This window comes from Asterias amurensis, chromosome 3, assembly GCF_032118995.1.
Source record: "Asterias amurensis chromosome 3, ASM3211899v1".
NCBI lineage: Eukaryota > Metazoa > Echinodermata > Asteroidea > Forcipulatida > Asteriidae > Asterias > Asterias amurensis.
This window is the reverse complement of record NC_092650.1, coordinates 17,520,674-17,533,727: the sequence shown is the minus strand read 5'-3', so window position 1 is coordinate 17,533,727 and position 13,054 is coordinate 17,520,674. Positions and strand designations below refer to the sequence as shown.

The following is a 13,054-nucleotide window of genomic DNA, read 5'->3' as shown; positions in this document are numbered from 1 at the left end:
TTTGTGCATACAGTGGCTTTATGAACTAAGTTTCGGTCTCCTTCGATCAAAAAGGATAGATCACCTGGAGATTAAATAGCTTACTAAAATTGCCAAAAGCCACTAAAAAGAATTTCAACTCAAATACATGTACATGCGATTCTTTATCAGTTATTATTATTGACCAATACATGTAGTTAAACCAAGTACAGGAGAGGAAAGGATAAGATCAGACAAAAAAAAAGAAGATATTTGAGAAACAAGTGAAATAAAATTGGTTAGATTTATTTTTAAAACAACTACTTGTCGTCTGTCTAATTTTAGCAAAATAATAAAATTGAGAGGAAATTTTTTTTAAAATTATATCATTGTGGGGTAAAATTTATAATTGAAATGAACTTATCAAAATTGTCAGTGCCTAAATTCTACCCTTTTGAAGCATTTTGCAAGCCACATTTGTGACTACCTGATAGAAACAATCCCAATGAAAGGATTAAATTAAATCTGTATGAATCAAGTTTTTAACTCCACAAAAACCAAAGTCCATCATTCGAAAGCACAACCAAACATCAACTTTTTTAAATAAATAAACCAATTATAATTAACAAATTGCCAATAATTATGCCCAGCATTTCTCTACTGCTATGGCGATTACACCAAGCATCCTCTAATGGGTTTTGAATTTTGTGATACCATTGAAGTCGATGTACGTGTTTGGTGAACCAACTCTTAAAGAGACTGGACACTCTGGCAATTGTCATAGACCAGTTTTCTCACTTGGTGTATCACAACATATAATGTGCATACCAAAAACTAACTGTGAAAATTTGAGTTCAAAGTTGTGAGAAAATTACAAAAGAAAAAAACCGCATGTGTTGTACAAGTGTGCTTTTAGATGCTTGATTTCAAGACCACAAATTCAAGTTCCGAGGTCTCAAAAACAAATACGTAACCGAGAAATAATTTTTTTCCTCAAAAACTATAAGAGGGTCATATGTTATCGACCCTCATGTTTTCAAACCCAAACTTTGATTCCCATTTACCGTGAGACTGTGCAGCTCCACTGGTGACAGAAGCTCTGTAGTTTACTCAAGGTCTGTATTTTCGTCAGGCTTAATCAAGCTGAGAATAAAGTTTCTTGTCGTTTGTTTAAAAAGAAATCATTTAGTTTTTGATTGCGAAAATTTTTCATGTTATTCTACTGAAAACCCATGACACCAGGATATGTTACTTCAGAGGGAACAGTTTCTCAATGTTTTATACTATCAACAGCTCCCCATTGCTTGTTACCAAGTTTTTATGCTTTAACATGTTTTGAGTTATTACCAATTATGTCCAGTGCCTTTAAAACATGTCAACAAAAACTTGATTCTAAGAACTTCGAAGTGAAGCAGTTTTCCATAGGATAGTACAAAGATTTTGAGACTCATCTTGCTTTAAAAAGTTTTCATTCCCTGAAATTTGAACACCAAAAGACTAACTGGACAGTAATGCCTCTTAGATTGTGTTTTCCAATTTTAAATCTTCCTTCCTGCAGGGCACATTCAATTAGGATTTTCGATGATAAATCACAAACGCAACCACCTTTTGAAATGAAATTTTCACAGGTTACAAGTTGAATCCACCAAATGTTTCTTTCAGCATGAACTTTCTCCAATTGTGCGTCAACCTGTAGAGAGAGAGAGTTAAAACTTTTTACTAGTGATGTCAAATGCATGAACAAAGGACAAAACAAACTTATACTATTCAGTTTACAAGTACCAATGAGGCGGTACTCTGCACTCAAATAGGTACGTTAGCTTTCTTTAGTTAAGTTTTATAGACATTTTACTTCTAGGACTTCGGGTTTAGGCAACTCAGCAAGTTAACCAATCAGTCACAGAAATCAGACTGGGGCGGTATATTAACTCATCATTGTCTACCAGCAGTACAGTGGAAAATATTTGCTCATAGCAAATGTGAACCAACCATAGTTGCTTCTCTTCACACAGGAGTTTAACAGAGAAAGTCAGCATGTTCAACATGTCAATGGAAATGCAGCCAGAGGAAAATGCTTACCAGAAGAAAACGCTTTTAGAGTTCCGCAATCCGCAGCTTCGTAAAGACGATACCTGTGGTGAGGACAAAAGAGAAAGTTGTTACTCAATGCTGCGTTAATTTGTCCTCCATTTCTAAAGATATCTACTACAAATTCAACTTACTCGGCTCTTTCATTTTTAACTTACTGTAACAGATTTCTATATTCACAAGGGTCAACTAGCAGGGCCCAGTGTCATAAAGCTAAAAAAACATTGCTTTGAAACTTTCTGCTAAGCAGCAATAAGCAGGATTATGGATACCAGTCACAGATTCTACGTGTGAAATGGTAATTTAGCTGGCAACATTTTTACGTTAACATAATTTCGTTGTACAGCTCTATCAAGTTTGGATGAGGGTTTAGGCAACTCAGCAAGTTAACCAATCAGTCACAGCAATCAGACTGGGGCGGTATATTAACTCATCATTGTCTACCAGCAGTAGGATGGAGAATATTTGCTCATAGCAAATGTAAACCAACCATAGTTGCTTCCCATCACCAAGGAATATAATGAGTTTTAAGAGAGCTCAATACTTACTGCGTGAAGGAAAACAAATACGGTTCAGCAGCAACCAAATGATGAAATCTGTGGAGACGAACATGAACAAGTTGATGACTGGTACATTTTTTTTTTAATCGTCGCTTTCCCGAGATGCAGTTGACTCTTGTAATAAAGACCACTGCTAGGTGGGTGCCTAAAAAAAGAGTCAATTCTGAAGTCAAAAATTCCATGCTCAAGAGTTTCTTTTGTTTTGCCGTCCTCGTTTAGGCTTGTTCCTTTTAGCCAGGCTTAGCGATCTCCATACCATAGAACCAGACTGTAATAAGTTAAAGTCAACCCATTTCACTTGTGTTAATTTATTTATTTGTGTATTTTTGGGGAGCGGTGGGATAAGGGTGAAGGCAACTCAGCAAGTTAACCAATCAGTCACAGCAATCAGACTGGGGCGGTATATTAACTCATCATTGTCAACCAGCAGTACGATGGAAAATATTTGCTCATAGCAAATGTGAACCAACCATAGTTGCTTCCCTTCACCCAGGAATACAACGAGCTTCAACAGAGCTCAATACTTACTGCGTAAAGGAAAACAAAGACGGTTCAGCAGCAACCAAATGATGAAATCTGTGGAGAGGAACAAGAATAAATAAGGGACTGATTTTAAATAATTTTTTTCATATCTTCCCTTTCCCAAAGATTTGGTTGACTTTCATAATTCAGACTTCTGTAAGGAGGTCATCTGCTTATGAAGAACTCATTCTTAACTCGCAAAATAATGCTCAAAATTTTCTTTTCTTTTGCTGTCCTCGTACAATATTTTCTAGCTGCCAGTCTTGGCGATCTCCTTACAACCAGATTGTTTTAACCTTAAGTCAACCTATTTCACTTGTGTTAATTTATTTATTTGTGTTTTCGGGGGAGGGGTGGGCGAGGGCAACTCAGCAAGTTAACCAATCAGTCACAGAAATCAGACTGGGGCGGTATAATAACTCATCATTGTCTACCAGCAGTACAGTGGGTGGAGAACATTTTGCTCTTGGCAATCTTCTACCAACCATACTTGCTCCCCATCACCCTGGAGTACAACACAGGAAGTCCCTGCATTCCCAGAGTAAAGCCCTTTTCAAACTAGAGAAATTACACCATAAAAACCCTGGGAATATGTAGTTTACATTTTCACTTTGAATTGCTTGCAAACCCAGGAAAAAGAAAACTTCTGTGGAATTGCTGTTCCCCTGGAATCACTAACCCAGGCCTGTAGTTTCATCTTTGAGAGGGCAAGGCCATTTTCATTTTGAAAAGGGCACTTACATCTTTAAGTCTATGGAAATTTTTGAAGGGGCACCAAGGCCAAGACCAGTGAAACGGGGTAGATAAAATTTGCAGAAATTGTCTTGCGTTTATTTCCAGTGCATTGTTCTGCAGTATGAAAAGGGCTTACATGAAAACATAAAAGAAATACAAAGCCAGAGCTAAATACTTACCACGTGGAAGAAACCAAAGCCGAGTTCAGCCAGCAAAGATGTTATCTGAGAAAGGAATTAATGGGCTTTGTTTTAGAATGCTTCTTTTGTTTTCTTCCGATTAACCCCATCTCCCGAATAATACCGACAGTTGTTTTCAGGAGCTTAGAACCAGTCACCACATCAGGAAAATAAATCATCATTGATTTTAAGAACAGGTCTATGAAATGATCATCATTTGCGGGCTGTTCTTAAGCTCCAACAATTAATGCGAGCACCCCCCCCCAAAAAAAAACAAAAAAAAAACACCATCACAGTAAAAGAAGACCTACCACTGACCGAAAGTTGTGGGCGGTGGTGTATATTTTCTTCGTTTGGTCTCAGCGAAAGGTCTATACCCAGAAAATGACTTCTTTTCACATGCCTCAGGCCTGGAATTTCATCTTTGAGAGGGCAAGGCCATTGGAAAATCTTTTAAGCCTATGGGAATTTGGTGTAAGGGCACCAAGGCCGAGAATTCCAGACCTGATGCCTCATTTTTGGCCCTTAAAAAGTACAAGGTCTGAGCAACATGGTGTAGGCTTCAACAGACCTTACAGGAATACCACGGACTTATCAGGATTATTCATTATGAAAACCCATATACACGGATGTGTGTTAGCACTGTATACTCAGTACTTACACTAGTTCGGTGTAAAAAAAAGTCACAGGCATATTACTCGGGTGGGACTCAAACCCAAGACCTTTGCAATTTTTCACTTTTCAGGCTTTTCAATCACATTTTTTTACATTTTTCCCAAGGGCCAAACTATTTGAAAAACTGGACTATCATCCATGTTCTGTTAAAGTAATCCGTTCTGAGAGATTGTTACCTTAAAGTGGAGATCTTTGGCAATGAAACTTCCTTCCAAAGGAAAGCTAAGCGAGACTTGATGATTTAAGGCGATTATTGATGCACAGGACTCCCTGAAATGAATAAACATTGTTAGGAGATGAAAAAAGTTACTGCTAAAATCAACTTCACAGTTCTGCTGCAGATTTTGTTTTTGTTATTCTGTTTGTCTACGTCCATTTTACACAACTTGCAGGATCAATCAAAAGCTATTCATGTCCCGTCAAAAGGACGAGGCAATAATGGTCGAGTGTCTTGGGCAAGGACACATACATCAACACCAGGACTAGAACCCACACTCTGCTTATCACTAGATTCTGGAGTGTGTGACCACTCCGCCCCGACGGGCTTACTTGTACAATTATTATCAATGATTTTTGCAGGATGTTCGATGGAGCCATGCTACTTGGCCTTGAAGAACAAGTTTTTAACTTGTTACTATATTAATTTACTGAGTACAAGGCCGGGCTGACCAACATGGCTTTAAAAGACTTTTCAGACAATTGATTAACAATTTGGGGAACCAAAACTTGAAATCGGACTGATGTAGGAAGAACATAGTAGTTGGAGCTCAGAAGTAGTTAATTTGTATAATCATGTAGATCATACGAACGAGACTAGATAGCTCATCACTGCTCCACTATGCAACTCAAAAGTTCCCAAACATGACAACTTTTTTTACGGGGGAACTATTCAATAAAGCTTGATATTGATTGAAGTAGGAGAGCTGAGGGAATATTTAAGACATTCGTGTTTAAAACACACCATGGACACTTAGTTAATACAAGTTTTTCTTATTTACCTTTGATCCATCTTAGTCTTGTTCCTTCTGCAACTCCAGTTTACTTGACAGCTGAAAATTTTACACATAGATTATTTTACTCAACAATTTTGTGCTCTTTTCATTAACTGCAAAACTCGCAGACCAATCAAGGGTGTGTGTAACATGATTGGACATGTACAATCACCTCCCACCCACCCACCCACCCAAAAGGTACAAATTTAAGGGAAAATGAAATTTACTTTCCTACAAAAGTTACATACACCCTTTAAATGAAATCCCACTCCCCAAGTACTAAGGAAGATGGGATGTACCGTACCTCAGAACACATTTGAAAGTCTTCAGTCTTAAATCAGACATATGCTTGTCTTGAAATAGGTTCATCATTGGTACTGGTTCACTAATTCTCATGTCCTATTATAATTTGCCTTCATTTTTGGATAAAATCAGTGTTTTGATTGTGAAATGCGACTGCAACCAGTTTGATTGTAAATGCTTCAAGTACAAAAATATCATGCCTGGATTTACTAAGCAAGATGGAATGTAATTACCTTCATTATTGATGACAGAGGCCCTCTGGAGTTTCGAGAACAAATCCTAAACATGGAAAATATAAAGTGTGGTTTAAAATGTCTGAGATTTCAGTAACTTACTGAAAATAACATTCGAGTTTAAAATAGCACACATATCCACCAACATGGTGCTCGGACAAAGAAAAACACACCACAAACAAATCAGGTTCAGAAAGGCGTCAGGTCATCAGAGCCAATTATCAGACATCCAGTTAGTCGAAGGACGATGATCATCATTCGCCAGTCTTCTTCAGAATCCATTTCAAATCCATGACAATGATATTCTGACAAGCAGAAGTAAAGCCCGTTTTAGCTTTTCATTTTGGAATCAATTGCAATAGATAATCAAATGAAAACAGTTCAAAACTTACTAAAAACTTACCTGGAGTGTCTGATAAGGCTTTGACATGTTACTGAAACAGACGGCACAAAACTGTTGTACCTGTCAATTAAAAAATACAACATACTGGAATATTAGACAACAGTTTCTCATTTATCCAACAATGTGGTGTTTAAGGAATTAAAAGGGAAACACTTTAAAGACAGGTTTGGAAGTTAATGAAACACTAGATCCGTTTCACAAGGTACTGTGGCACACTTAGTCATAACTGGAGAAAAAATATTCCAGAACCAAAGAGATTTTCAAATTTGTTCATCAGAAAATGGAAAGATTAGTTAACTTTCAGGGAGCTCTTTGAAGATTCATTAAAAGTTGGCAGCTCAGCGATACTTTAAGTTCAGATTGAACAAGTGGTTTTTCTGGTCAGTTTTGAAGCTCGAGTCTAGCAAGTCTGAAGGTTCAGTGGAAGAGTATTTCAAAGAGTTGTAAGGGAAAACCTTGGATTGTTTTCATTGGTCTCAGAATAAAATATACATCCGCAGCAAGTTGTCAGATATATGCTTGTCTATTTTAATTCATCACAGACCAACAAACAATACTTCAAGTTTTTGGCTCACCCGCCTGAGAAACACACAGATTTCATAGTTATTTCTTTTTTTTTTAATATAGATTAAAACCCTATTGTTAGTTACACCACAGGTCAATATTACTCAAATACTGTAGCATTTTGCATATAATATTGAATATTACACAAAACGAAGGCTTACCATGTTAGGAAGCGCCACCAAGTTTTCACATCAATCTCATCATCTCCCTTTGAAGAAATTCACCCGTTCATCCTGGAATACAAGAAAACATGTTTTTATCTTTGACGAAATTTACCTAATCATTATGGAAAACATTTTGTTTAATCTTCGAGGAAGTTAACCAATTCATCATACAATACAAGAAAACATGTTTTTATCTTTGAGTACATATACTTGTTCATCATGGAATACAAGAACCCCCCCCCCCAACTTCTGTTTAAAGACTAGATCAACCATTTGACTGGTCGACCTTATTCTTATTTGAAAGATTGTGGTGAAACTCAGAGGTGTTTCGAAAAACAGAAATGTCTTCAACGCTCCAAAAAGCTCAAAGCGGCGAGCTTTTGTATCATCACTGCCACACCACATCTTATCTACGCATTTTTTGTCTCAGAGTACTAGCAAGAAGTGAGTGAATTTTTTTCCAAATAGTTTGTGGTATTTTTTTTTCCAAATAGTTTGTGGTATTTTTTTCTCCCGTTTAAAACACATTTAGCAAATAATCAAGAAAAAAAAAAAAAAAAGGCTCTTACCATTTAAGGAGGAACTTTCATGGATGACTATTTCCAACCTTGTCTTCAAGAAATTTACCTATTTATTATGGAAGACAGGAAAACAAAATTTGCATTTTAGAACAGATCAACCTTTTGACCCATGATTTGAACCCCTTTTCGTCGGCACTTCATTCTTATTTGAAAGATCGTGGTGAAACTCGGAGGCGTTTCGAAAAACAGAACTGTCTTCAGCGCTCCAAAAAGCTCAAAGCGGCGAGCTTTTGTATCGTCACTGAAACACCACATCTTATGAGCCGGAAACAAGCAGAAAAGGTTGCATTCTTCACAAACTCCGGAAGAAAATAAAAGCCTGTGGTTTTGTTGCCTACCAAGATCTTAGAGTCAATCCAAGATTCTGTCTCAACAAAGTCAGAGTGCCACTTTTAATTAATCTGGGACAGGTCAACTCCACATTAACTATTTTGCTTTATTTTTCAAGAATCATTTTCATGCAAAAAGACTCTTAAATGAAAGAAGTTCTTACTTTGAGTTGTCATTTCTGATGTTGATTATTTATCGGTTGGTCGTTTGCAAACATCAAAGAACAGCTGCTTCCGACGACATTTTCCGCTACTGTCAAAAACAACCTATCAAAAAATGAAACAAACAAGATTGATATTAATTGCTTGAACTTTGATATGTATTAGTGTCACAAGTTGATATATTTGTTGTTAAACCTTCCTGCAAGGCAAATGTTTTTTTTTCTCCGAAATCCGAGTGTTTTGCATTTAAAGTAAACATAATTCAACAAGGCGAGGTTAACAAAGGGCATAATTTTCATAAACCAACACTGCCGTTGGTTTATGAAAAATATCTGCTTATCCATATCTCTGAAAGGTGAAACAAAACTGATATAGTGAATGATTACCCCTGTATAGCAGAGCAGAATGCTACAAAAACTGCGTCAGTTAATACTCAAAAATTACTATATGCTACTTGTTATTGGCATTCAGTGTGCACAAAATAAGCGCAGTCAACAATTTTTGCTGCGCTAAATTGTTGGACAAGCTCGGTCCTCGGAAAACATATCAGAAAAGCATAATTGAAATCATCTTAAAATAAAATTTTAACATTTGATTTGTAGACAGGCTGGCAGATATTTCCTTGGAATACATAATAAAAGTAAACTCTCAAAATGCATCATTGAAATCATCTTAAAATAACATTCTTACATTTGATTTATAGACAGGCTGGCAGATATTTGTGCTGATCATTTTGAAACCTCCAGCAGTTTTCAAACCAGCTGCTATTCTGCACGGAGTCATCACTCTTGAATGTTCAAACTATTCGTCATGAAATGATCTAGGAGACAAAAAGGACGGACATTTATCAGACTCAAGTTTCAGCAGGATTCTTAAAATGCAAAAGCTAGTATAGCGGGCCCGCACAAGTTGCGTTTCTATATATATATTCATGAAGAGAAAACCATAGAAGAATGCTCCAGATAGCCCACTAGGGCTTTCAAGACCATGACTTCTCCCAGACTCAGCTGAAGTCTGGGAAGAATTGGCTTTCAACTTATGTTTTTTTTTGTAACTGTCCCTTTAAAGGAACACGTTGCCTTGGATCGGTCGAGTTGGTCTTCGGAAAGCGTTTGCAACCGTTTTTTATAAAATGCATATGGCTGGAAAGATCTTGTAAAAGTAGAATACAATGATCCACACAAACATGCCTCAAAATTGCGTGGTTTTCCCTTTACCTCGTCGACTAACACGTCGGCCATTTATGGGGGTCAAAATTTTGACTCCCATAAATGGCCGAACGTGTTAGTTCGCACAGTAGAAGGAAAACCACGCAATTTCGAGGCAAACTTGTGTAGATCATTGTATTCTACTTTTAAAACATCTTTCCAACCATATGCATTATATAAAAAACGGTTACAAACGCTTTTGTTTTGACCAACTCGTCCGATCCAAGGCAACGTGTTCCTTTAACTGTTGTAAAACTTGGTAAAATGCACTTGATCTAATGTGGCAGCTACAGCTCGTTAAGTGAGCTTCATACAAAGGGAGTCAGGACTGGAGTCCGACAAAGTGTGCAAGCTGCATTCTCAGTCAGACTCCAGACAGACTGTATACATTTGGTAAAAGACCCCTTGCATAACGCGAAACGCTTCACCGACGCGCAAGTCTTCATGCACAAAGAACAGCAATCGTCCAATCATTTGTCTCCTTTGACCCCAGCGAGTGACGTCACATTAAAGGGGTCTATGCTTAGCTGTAGACACGGTAGTTGTTAACCCCCTCGTGGGACAACGATGCTGTATTTTGAGAGGGCAATCCCAAAGGCTGTAATTTTAAATTAGAATATAAATAACCTTGAGCAAATTGATATTTTGCAAACTTGTCAGATCCCGGAGCAAATTCCCAGGTTTATATTTTGAACCTGTCGCATCGCTTTGCAACCACCAAGTTGGACTAAACCATTCTGTGAAAGGGGTGTTACAAGGCAGTGGCAGTGAGCTGTCCATTAACAATGCCCGCCGTTCACTCATAATATGGCGCCAACGCACTGCGTTGGTTCACCTCTTCACAAAGGGTGCCAAAAAAAAGCATATTTAATTTTCAAAGCGATGGGATCTGTTAAGTTTTAGTACCTTTTCTTCAAAAGTATTTTCCCAATGGTGTTTTGAGTGTTCGTTAGACGTTGAGGATCAAGTTCGTGCCCTTAAAATTTGCGTCATGATTTTTGTAAGTGGTAAAAATGGGGCAAATCTGGCGACTAGCTGTCGAAATTATACTTGTTGGACCAAATTGTCGTTTGCCGCTCGTGAGAATCTCGTAACCCTCCGTTTCGGCCTGGCGGCCGTCGGGAGGAGGGTTACAACTTCCAGAATCGCAACTTATCTAGTAGAGCCAAGTTGAGCCATTTGTGAACACAGCCTCACACTCACAGGAGCAATGACCATGATGAGCATGCAGGTGTTTTTACTCAAAAACTGCGCTATTTTATGTCCCAATCATGCCAATATGATCGCAACCAATTTGTTGATAAAAATAGGGAAACCTTCTTCCAATTTTGTAGGGTTACAAGTAAAAAGCAAGGCCTGGAATTTCAGGCCACGAACATGGCGGAGGGTTGAACTCATGACGAAAATCTGGCCTTGCACTTCCATTTCTTTGAACAGGAGGACCCTGCCAACAACAATCAACATGTTCAAAAAAGTACAAAACTATAAATAAAATAAATATAAATAATGCCCAACCATTTACTTAGGCCTAAGCTAAAGAAAAAGTGGGCCAGATGTGGCCAAGGTTGGGATATTTAATAAAAAAGCTAAAAAATCAATTAATTACCGATCTTATTCGTAATCGTGAAAAAATCAAGGTCAGCCAAGCCAGCGCGTATTCGTCGTTCGTTGGCAAGTGAAAAAAGGAATTTGCGTCACTCCAATTTCCAATCCAACATTGAAAAAATGCAAGGACAAGGTGACTGACTGATGGTCCCAAAATCCAAATAAAACCCATAAAACCATACCAGTAAACAAATTATACAATACAAAGCTTTAGGCAGAAGTACACAAGTGAGAATAAGCACAAAATAATTCAAAATCCAAAACTGAAGGCAGAAAAAGATGCATCATAATCACTCTCTGGCCCCGTTACTTTTTAAGGACGTCTTACCTCGCCGAAGAACCACGTGCAACTGGCCGAATGGTTAGCTAGAACGATGAGGGCAGCATTTGGAGGCGTATTTGTGTGTATTGTTGGGCACCATCTAAATTTATAGCATTTTAAATGCGACTAATTCCTAAACTGGTACCCGACCATACCGTTTGTGCATCCCGTTTTTTATTCTATCGCAAAGTTCAACAGCGCCCTCTTTGTCTTATTGCATTTTCTTTTTATGGACCACTGATTTTGAAAATCAGTGCTAACTATTTGCATTGTGTGGTAGAAATGTAAACATTATTCTGATTTTGTTCGAGGACTTTTATGGTCGGTGGATAACTTAATACCTCGTTAATTATTTTATTACATGCCTGATAATATTGTTACAATAAAGAAGTTGTTCTTCTCGAACTAAGAACCTAATAGAACCTTTGCTTGAATCCTTGTCAATTCAAAACTGAAGTTGGGCCTGCGGGATGGTTATTTCGAATCTACTTATATTCCTTCATTGTTATTTTGTAAAAGTAGTTTCAGTGTCTGTGGAAGTAACCGAAGATTCGCAATGCGTCTTGGCCGAGATGAGCACCGGACTCAAACCCCTGGTGTTTCTGATCATCATGATAAACAGAGTGTGGGTTCGAGTCCCACTCGTCAGAATGTGTCTCTGAGCAATTTAAAGAAACTTGACACTATTGTATTGTCAAAGACCAGTCTTCTCACTTGGTGTATCTCAACATATGCATCAAATAACAAACCTGTGAAAAATTGAGCTTGATTGGTCGTCGGAGTTGCGAGATAAAAGAAAAAAAAACTTGTCACACGAAGTTGTGTGCTCTCAGATGTTTGATTTCGAGACCTCAAATTCTTAACTTGAGGTCTCGAAATCAAATTCGTGGAAATGTACTTCTTTCTCAAAAACTACGTCACTTCAGAGGGAGCCGTTTCTCACAATGTTTTATACTGTCAACCTCTCCCCATTACTCGTTACCAAGTGAGGTTTTATGCTGATAGTTATTTTGAGTAATACATTACCAATAGTGTCCACTACTTTTACCACAATTTATTTTCGTACAAGGATAGTGCACGTAATTAGCACACACTCACATGTTTCAATACCCATCTGCGGGCAGCAGAGTGAACACGTTTCCCAGTTAGTGAGGGTAAACTAATTAACTTGTGAGGCATCATTGGTTTCATACCACTAATACATAATAATAGGTTTACGTCTGAAATACTTGAGGAAGTTAAAGAAATTGTATAGGCCCAGCCTAGACCCCATAAACCATGCCCACGTTGATTACCACATAATAAATGAGCACCATCTCAACCGTAGAGCAATGTTTAAACATGTTGCTACACTTTTTTGTTCTTGAAAATTCTATTGAATGATGACCACCAAATCAAAAGTTGATTGTTGCACTGCACAGAATAGGCCTAGCAGTGCCGGTTGGCCCGATATGTTGGGTATATGAGTATG

At 37.8% G+C, this 13,054-nt stretch overlaps 4 non-coding genes across 4 annotated transcripts; all 4 read right to left on the bottom strand.

Annotated features, from left to right (window-relative positions):
* Positions 1-1,830: 1,830 nt before the first annotated feature.
* On the bottom strand, positions 1,831-1,901 carry LOC139935490 (small nucleolar RNA SNORD31). Its single transcript, XR_011785827.1, has one exon. It is a non-coding gene; the product is annotated as a small nucleolar RNA SNORD31 (small nucleolar RNA).
* Positions 1,902-2,419: 518 nt separating this feature from the next.
* On the bottom strand, positions 2,420-2,490 carry LOC139935491 (small nucleolar RNA SNORD31). The gene has a single exon (XR_011785828.1). It is a non-coding gene; the product is annotated as a small nucleolar RNA SNORD31 (small nucleolar RNA).
* Positions 2,491-2,958: 468 nt separating this feature from the next.
* LOC139935489 (small nucleolar RNA SNORD31) lies at positions 2,959-3,030 on the bottom strand. Its single transcript, XR_011785826.1, has one exon. It is a non-coding gene; the product is annotated as a small nucleolar RNA SNORD31 (small nucleolar RNA).
* A 461-nt stretch (positions 3,031-3,491) lies between these two features.
* On the bottom strand, positions 3,492-3,562 carry LOC139935492 (small nucleolar RNA SNORD31). The gene has a single exon (XR_011785829.1). It is a non-coding gene; the product is annotated as a small nucleolar RNA SNORD31 (small nucleolar RNA).
* Positions 3,563-13,054: the final 9,492 nt, after the last annotated feature.